At 35.5% G+C, this 9096-nt stretch overlaps 1 long non-coding RNA gene across 2 annotated transcripts; it reads right to left on the minus strand.

Moving 5' to 3' along the window:
- Positions 1–4815: 4815 nt before the first annotated feature.
- Positions 4816–8854, minus strand: LOC149579638 (uncharacterized). Of its 2 annotated transcripts, none has more exons than XR_016359460.1 (3): positions 8371–8854; positions 8116–8206; positions 4816–5028 (listed from the first exon to the last, which is right to left on the minus strand). It is a non-coding gene; the product is annotated as an uncharacterized LOC149579638 (long non-coding RNA). The 2 variants fall into 2 exon arrangements; XR_016359414.1 differs by having other exon boundaries at positions 4816–7021.
- Positions 8855–9096: the final 242 nt, after the last annotated feature.

Consider the following 9096-nt stretch of genomic DNA (forward strand, 5'->3'; position numbering starts at 1 on the left):
AAAGATTCTGTATATTGTTGGTGTCTATAAATATTGTCTGTAGTTTGGTGTCTAGATTCAGTTTAGCTTAGTGTTAAGGTTTAGTTTAGAGCTCGGGGAGCTTACTATTCGAAGTCTTCTAAGGTTATATTTTCCCTCTCAAAATGAGAAACTTTATAAACTTAACTTCCACTCTCTGTGCTATCAATAACACTCTCAGCTCTCTGAATGAAAATTCCTCTTGGAATTTCTTGCAATAACCATCTCCTTGCCAAATATCCTCTTAACAGTCTAGCGCTCTTCCTTTCAGAGGCAATCCTTCTTGTCATTAGTTTTTATTCTAGTTAAACGATAAACCCAAAGTAAAATGGAATGCAGATATTCTCAGAAACTTGTTTCAGTTTTGCATAAAGATTTATAATATCTTGGAAATTTGTAGAAATAAGTTTCAGCTCTCTCCACGTTGAAAAGATTTAATGGCTAGTTTAAAAAATTTGCCACCACAAGAATGTCTATGTATAACAACTAATTCATGTGTAAGTGTGAGTAGTTCAAAAATTATTTCTCAGGGATATGGATTCTCGAGTCTTAATACTGAAGTTGGCAAAACGCAATGACTTTGTCAACAAACAAAGTTTTCTAGCTTAGGTCAGCATTTCAAAACAAATGACTTCAGATAAACACCTACATTTTGCAGACTGGGACTTGGAGAGTACTCAACAAACCAAAAAGTCCAACTCAGTGGAAACTCATAAAACTTTGACAACTTAAAAACACTTTAATAATTTTTTAAAATTATAATTTGTATGCAAAATACAACTACAAAATGCACCAAATAACTTTTTTGGGGGTTTGAGGGCAGTGCCCAAAGCGGTTTGGGGGGCAGCGCCCACGGGCCTTCATGGCACACAACATTTTCAAAATCTTTTAAAAGAAAAGAAACAATGCTGATAAAACCATTAAACAAACTTTTTGGAGTGTTTAACTCATGTTTTTCCCTGCATTTTTATGCATTGCTGGCAGAGTGAATCCAGTTGTTACACTCGCTGTGTGCTTGGTGATTTTTCCATAAAATTCAATATAACTCTGCATTGGAACCCCCATGAGTAAGCTTGTGAATACTCAACATCTAGGAACTATCTAGGAACTGTCTAGAAAAACTCGGGAGTAACTTGCCAAATTTGTAAACTATAATTGGGCTCATCCATCCCTTCTGTTAGCTGCAAAACACATATGGACATTAACTGGCTTCACGAGCAATCATACCTGAATCAGGACAATGAATTGATTGCAGCATTTCAACCAGTATTGAAGCCCAGCCTCGATGTTTGATTAGCGAGGTACAAAATCTATTTTGATATGGAAATTAGAAACAAAGAGCTGAATGATGCCGAAAACTGAGACTGAATTGTTATTTCTACTGCCTTGACTCTTATGAATTTTCAAAGTTTGTTTAGAAAATCCCCTGAATGAACTTTCAGAAGTTTTTTTCCTTCAAAAGGCTTCCAAGCTACAGAGGCACTGAATACTCTCTTTGACCAGTATTTAATTTTCTAAAAATTTATTCCTATTGCAAAATTTTCCTTTCTGCTCTCAAACATGCAGCCATAAAATTGCACTGCATTGTACCTAGTGATATTTAATTTTTTACACTAGCTCTTTTTGTATTGAACCTATCTAAAACTAATTGTTCTCCATTAAGGCAAATGACAGTTTTTTCTTCTATAATCACATCCTATTTCTATTCCAAATATATCTTCTTTATTCACATCATTAAATTGTGGATCCTTCCTGTTTGTCTACAATTATGTGACCAGATATTAACTTTTTATGTATGTGTCATGAGAATAATGCACTTTATGTTGCCTGCCTAAACATGCAAAATAAGGGTTGGAATCTTTTCCCAGAAAATGCTTAAACTAATCACCAAAACATATGGAGATACCATTTGGTTACATGCAATTTTAGTTCTGAAGTTGCTTCTTCAGCTATTCTAGATTCGAAACATAAGGCCCCTCCTAGTTCCACTTTCAGTAGCTCGAGAATCTAATACTAAGAACACTTGAGATAGAGAACAAAAGGTGAAGAGGCTCATAGTTCTGCTCTGTCAGGTGGAACGCTCATACAAGAATACTTTTAGTCTTTTACCACTATGAAAATCCAAATATAGAAACATCAATTTTGCTTGGTTGGTTTGCACCCTAAGGCTCAAGGAAATCATTTGTCTGGTTCCATGACAACATAACAGGAAGGCCTTGCCAGTTTAAGTACCCAAGAGTTTCTTCATTTGGTAATATGTTCTTAGCTCTTTTGCAAACAAAATCAAACCTCAGATGCAATATGAACGACAAGATAGAGCTCAAGATTTAACAGATTTAAGAACTGGGGGTGAATGGCATGAACTTGTTCCAAGGCTTTTGATTTTTGAAAAATTTATCCCAACAATCTGTCAACTAAGCAAAATGGAAACTACAGTCTTGAAACTATTAGCTACATTATTTCAGAAAAGATAACGGGAGATAAGAGGGTAGAAGATAATGAAAATTAAAAGTATTTGATAAATTATATCAAACAAAGATAAACAAGTGGCACAGAGAAAGTGAAGTGCAGGGTTAGACACGGTAATCAGATGCCAGGTCAAAGAAAGTTGAATCAATTATTTGATCCATGCATATGCCTTTCATCCTATCCTATGTATTAATTAGTATTGTTCTCTTGCTATCACAACCAAGGGGCTAGTGAGATCTTTTCTCAACCCTAATGCTTGGAATTATGGTTTTGGACATGATGGCATTCATGCAGAAGAATAAGTAGGGAAATTAATACAAATTGAAATGTCTTGGTGCTATGGAATTAAAAAGTTCCATCAACAGATTCGCAACATACAGGAAAGCATCATGTTCATAGATATAGGAAAGCCCCTGAATTAGAGACCAACCATAAAAATGGGCCACTCTAGAGATGACTTGAACATGCACAGGGTTAAATCCCACAAGGATTAAAAATGGAATTGAAAATGACTCTGGAAGTCCCTATTATTCACCATATTAAAAGATGTTAAATTGATTCAGTTGGTTTCAAGTTGATAATACTCAACAATATACATGCACCACAGCTTTACTAATAAGAAATGATAATAATACAAAGACAAGAGTGGCTTATTATGAAGCATTACATGCACCAAAAGTTTGTCAACTAGGAAATAGGGTAAATTGTGAAAAGCGCAAAGCAATGGATTTTCTAATAATTCTCCTTCATTTCCTGTGCTAAAAAATGCTTATTTGTGCATGCATGCTTTGCAGTTCTCCTTCCTTGCAGTTGCTATTATAATACAATGTACATGAAGAAAAATTAATTTTAGCAATGACTGACTTAAATACAATGCTCCAGGGACAATAGAATGGATGGTAGAAAATGTTCCCACCCTATCTCCAAATTTTCTATTTTAATAAAAAAAATTAAGTGCAGCAAATTTTTCACAAGATATGTCCAGGTACATTAGGAAATAGTTAGCCCTCCTCTACAACCTAGGTAGTTCTACACTCACTTTCTCAAAAAATGAGGAGGGGGAGGAGAGGGGACGGGGGGACGAAACAAGGAAAATCACCCCACTTTAAACCAGCCTTGACAACAATTAAAAACAAAAGGCAAACCAATTTTGACATTTTCCAATTTGAGGTAAGTTTACAACCCATTGATCCTTTTCTCAAATTCATTTGCAGTTTTGTTTCAAGTTCCAAACACTTGGGGAGTTTTTTTTGCTTGTTTTGTGTTCTATGTTTGCACTTACAGTTACACTATGAATTTGAACTAAAAAAGGTCGCATAAGTTGCATTTAATGGGTTCAGATTCAAATTCACATTTGCAACAATGAAGATAATGAGGGTGAAGAGGTTCAAATTCAACAAAGAAGTCACATTAGTACTATTGGGGCTTCTCCTAACAGCAGGAGTATTGTAGGGACAATGAATCCAAGTAAGTCATTTGAATGATACCTTCTGAACTCGAAACCCGTGCAAAAGGCCCATTTAATCCAAAAATCTCTCTTTAACAATTTGTAAAATGCATAGACAAAAACAAACAAGAAAATTCAGGGGATAGTAGAGTATGGCTATCATTTGTTTTGTGCAGCGCCACAAGAGTTTTTTCACATCTTCGATGTGTAAATGGACTAAGGGTAAAATGTTGTAGAAATCTATTGTAGTTGAGAAGACTATGTTGATTAGGCTGCACATAAAGGGGGAGGCAGTAAATAAGAAAATTCCAATCTGGATTGTGCAACCTAGTGTGACATTGCCTGCCCAAACCATAGATGGTAAGAGTCAAAAGGGGGAGGGTTATACTTTTACCTCCAAAGAGCTACTAATATTGTAGGATTATTCAATGCACAGTTACAAGAGATGGCTGAATTTTTCAATCTTTTTTATGCTCGTGATATAACATTTAATATGGTATGTTCTCCCTATTTCAGAAAGATGTTAAAAGATGTTATTTTGTTGATCAACCATTTGCCCCCTTGAAAACATAACTTACACACTGCCCTTCTTAATAGAGAATAATTTATGATAAAAAAATGAGGCAAGCTCGGATAAGAGATGGTTGCTCTATCATCATGGATGGGTGAACCAATATTAAAGATTAATCACTCAACAATATCATAGTCACATGTTCAAATGACTCTTATTTTCTTAAAGCTATCAATTGTTTAAGGAAAAAGGAGGATGCAAACATGCAATTTCAAATTTTGAAGGATGCCGTACGTTAAATTTTGAACGAGAATGCAAGAAATGCAATATTCAGAAACACAAAATCAAGCAAGTACAGATGACACAATTATTTATCCTGGGAAACTTCTCCACTTGAGGATGAAAAAGCCAGCCACAAAAAAAACTCGATCCTTTATTGAAATGTTAAACTGAATACAATGTTCACAAGCTAAATCAGAAGAAATAATCTACCCAGGATTGTTAACTCTTAATAATAAACAATTGAAGCCTTAGCACAGCTTGAGCATAGCCTGCTTAGCGTTCTCAATATGAACATCACCATCTGTATTTCACAGATTACAAAGCATAAATGATCATCGCATCAAGAATGATCAAAACACAGATCATTCATCACAATCTTAACAAACACAACAGTAAGCAAAAACAATGAATTTTGTAGCACTCATTAAAATGCATTAAGCCAAATTTCGTGATGATAGAATCAAAGACATTCAAACAGTTCTCACACCATCACTATAAAGTTACACCACCATCTTGAATTGTAACCGCATCCATTAAACTTCGTCTTTACATCACACCACCCAAAAGACCGCAACGGTAGGAATCCAAGAAGTCAGAGTTTGTTGAATCATTAACACATGATGGCAGTTACTCTTTATACCAATCAAAATATGAACAAACACGCGGTCTCGAGCTCTAATCAAACCTTTTAAATGGAACAATAAGAATGGATGAAAGAGGTAGACAGCCACAGCATAACCACTACCAGCACGCATGGTTGACTCCATTGAACTTAAAGCCTGGTGGTAATTCATTGATGATAGTGACAGTGAGATGAGAGTCATTTCACTTCTGATGCTTCATATGTAAAGACGGTAAGGCAGGTATAACTGGTGGAGATAAAATGAATTGTTGACCATAATCAACGGCTTCAAAACAAGCTCGGATGGCAATAACAACCCATAGCAGGCAGAAAGTAAATGGACTTGATACACAAGTAGAATAAAAACACTGCAAGGCAAGGATGGAACATAAGTATGAAAGTATGGCCCAACATAGCTGAAATGAAAAAGCTTAAGAACAAGGTAAATATCAACAAGGGGATTGCAAAACCTTCGCAGGTATATTTATGTCTCCGGCTGCTACAAAACACCAACACTCCCTCTTAACAAAGAAGACATCATTTACAGATTTTTAATTCATGGAGTCTCTCAACATGGCAAAACACAATGGCTACAGCCATATGTGTTAGAAGCAAAACTTTATCATGGATTCTCTCACCATCATAGCATTACAGTTCCACTCAACATGATGTTCACCATGGCTACTCCCATGTGTGAGATAAACTAAGCTCTCATCACAGAATCACTCAACATTATGTTGTCAGCCGTCACATTTCTGGCAACATAATTTCAGAATCGGCAAGGCTTCATTATGACACTTGTCATAATCATCAGCTTCACTATCAGGTCTCTCCTCTTTTCTTAGGAAAATATTGACAAGATTCCTATACTCACAAATTGTGAGGATTTTATGACTTCAAAAACTATAGCTGGTTTGAGTCAATTTGCAACTTAGGTAGTAAGAGAGTTTGTTGTTATTATTAAGACTAGGAATCCATGCTTATTTGTCTGATTCCTTGTCACTCAAATAAACAACTTCTTTGTCTGATTTCTTGTCACTCAAATCAACAATGAGCTGTTGAGGAGAGGATATTCTAGGAATCAAAATAACATCTTAGAGTGCACTTTGTTGGGAACTACTTCAGGGATACTCACAGAATAACTCATTTAGAAGCTTCCCTACTCTGTGTGCTAATTTAACATTGAAATATGATGATCTTATGACAAACAATAAAGCAAACTCTATTACAGAAGTTGCAACACCCTTTGATTGGCTAGAGAAAGGCTTGGAGCAGAGATTTGCTTTAACCCCAAACTGCTTACATCATTCCATAAATACATGTAAGGAACCCACAACGTTCACTGCTTTCCAACACATGAAGTGAGACTTTGACCACACTAATATTAGCTCCCACATCATTCAGAGACATGTCCATTTAAGTTATATTATATTTGATTCACTTATATTTTCACACAACCATCGAAATGTAATGAATCCCCCACAATGTCATGCAGAATAATAGACATGACCATGAATAAGAGAACAACACCAAACACAACAATGGAATCATGCATGGAAAACATCAGAACAATGAATAAGATGAGCCTGTAGATATCAGAACTAGTGTGTGTGGGCCTGAAAATGTACTTAGAGCCCTTGGATGAACTTTGGAAGCTTGGCGCCAAGTTTTCCTGTTAAACAGCAAGGCAACAGTAGTGAGGATGAATCTTCTGATCAGAGTGAAAGAGAACCTTAGAACAAAGATTTCTGCGTGTAAATTGACTAGGAATGAAAGATTAGATAAAGGACATTCTATGCCATCTTATTCAGAAAGCTGCTCAATTGGGCACAGAATAGGGCATAATCAGGTGACTGCAATCCATTGCAGCATCATATCGAGCCCTCAAATTGGAAGGTTCCAAAAAGAGGTTACCCTCACCTTCAACAGAATGTATCTCAGCCCCCTCGACCAACTGCTCAAAATTGCTAGTTAAATTTTCTCCAAAATGGGAATGGTTGTCGGAGATTGCAAGGAAATGAGCTCTATGAGCTCAATATCTTACATTGCAGCTACCACTACAAGCCAGGTAACAACTTAACATATGTACAACTAATAAAATATTTTAGTTCCCACAATATTGACAAACTTATAATTAATTATGTGAATGTATAATAAATATATCAACAGGAGGTAACTAACTGTACTTAGAATGTGAGATAAACATACCCTAGCTCCCTGCAAGACTGGAAGTTGTGACCTCTTTTTCAAGAGTACAAGCTGAACCATTAGGCCAACTCAAGTGAAAGCAATGGTGGTAAAAGCTAGAGAAACAAATGTTCATTTGCAACCATCACATCTTACTTGGATTATTCAAGACAGTTTTGAGAATCGTTTCCTACAAACACATCCCCGGTCCTTTCTCTTCCCTATCCCAAAAACTTGGTGAGTTGGGCACATTGCTTAAATATAAATAGGTCAAAATACCTTAATGATTAGACAACCGAACCATTTTCCTATTTTTGTATTTGGATTAGCTTCGGCAATTCCAATTCTAGGCATGTACACCATACTTTGAACTTCTAATTTCATCACAAGTAAAGCAATACATTGTCTTAACAGTTGGAATCCAAAGCTTGCAACACTAATGATGAGAAAAGCATAATGCATGGTAATCAGTTCACATTTAATAACAAATGTCAAAAACAAATGTCTTGATGACAACAATGAGAAGTTATTAAGACAACCATCAATACCTTGAAAACATCAAAAACATTATCGACTTACGTTTTGTAAACATGCACAGAAGTAGCATAAGTGAATCCACCCTTCATATTTATCCATCAAATTCTCTCAGAAAGAAGAACATATAGACTCACTGAAAAAACAAGAAACAATTAAACAAATAAATTGCTATTATTGCTCTGAGTCTTCATGAAAACATTTGCAATTAGCTAAGTTACCATATTCACTCAAAAACCAGGAAATTTGACATTCGATTCGCTCAAATTCGAAGTCATTTTGAAATTGTTACAAATTCACCTGTTACCATCAAAATTCCCTATAAATTCGTAGTTTCAAACCCTGGTCAAATTCGGAGGAATTTTGAGCGAATTTGGTTGCCATCAGCGGAGCCTGGGAGGAATGTGAAACGAATTTGGGCAAATTTCGAGGCCACATCATCTTATAGACTTGTCAACTTACTTTTAGGTAGCGATTTACATATTAAAACCTAAAACAACACTGTTTGGGATTTTTCCATATTGCAACCCACGTTTTTCATCCATAGTTTGGGATATTTGGCAGCGGCAATTTGGACGCGTATGTTTGTTGTTGGCTTGGTCTGGTCCCTGTTGGAAGGAGCTCGTCCCTGTTTATTGGCTTGATCTGGATGTTATTAGATGATTTTTGATGACACATTGATATTTGATCACATATGAGTCTATGACTGCATACTGATTAGTATTGTTGACATTGAAGTTTTAAAGTTTTTGAACCGAAACATTTATATGGTGGTGTATTTTGCTAAATTGCTTTATATTAGAATAGTAGTGTATGAACTTATTTGTTGCAGATACATACATACATACATACATACATATATTTAATATTTAATTTTTAAAAATTTTTGTGCGGACCCGAATCCAGCCCAAAAAAAATTGAGCAAATTAACCCGCATTAAAAGAAGATTTAAAAAAATAATAATAATAATAAGTGTTATCAAAATGGAATTAGCTTAAATGGAAACTCGTGAGGACTTTATAGTGG

This window comes from Cupressus sempervirens, chromosome 1, assembly GCF_028749045.1.
Source record: "Cupressus sempervirens isolate cs-2001-9-10 chromosome 1, ASM2874904v1, whole genome shotgun sequence".
NCBI lineage: Eukaryota > Viridiplantae > Streptophyta > Pinopsida > Cupressales > Cupressaceae > Cupressus > Cupressus sempervirens.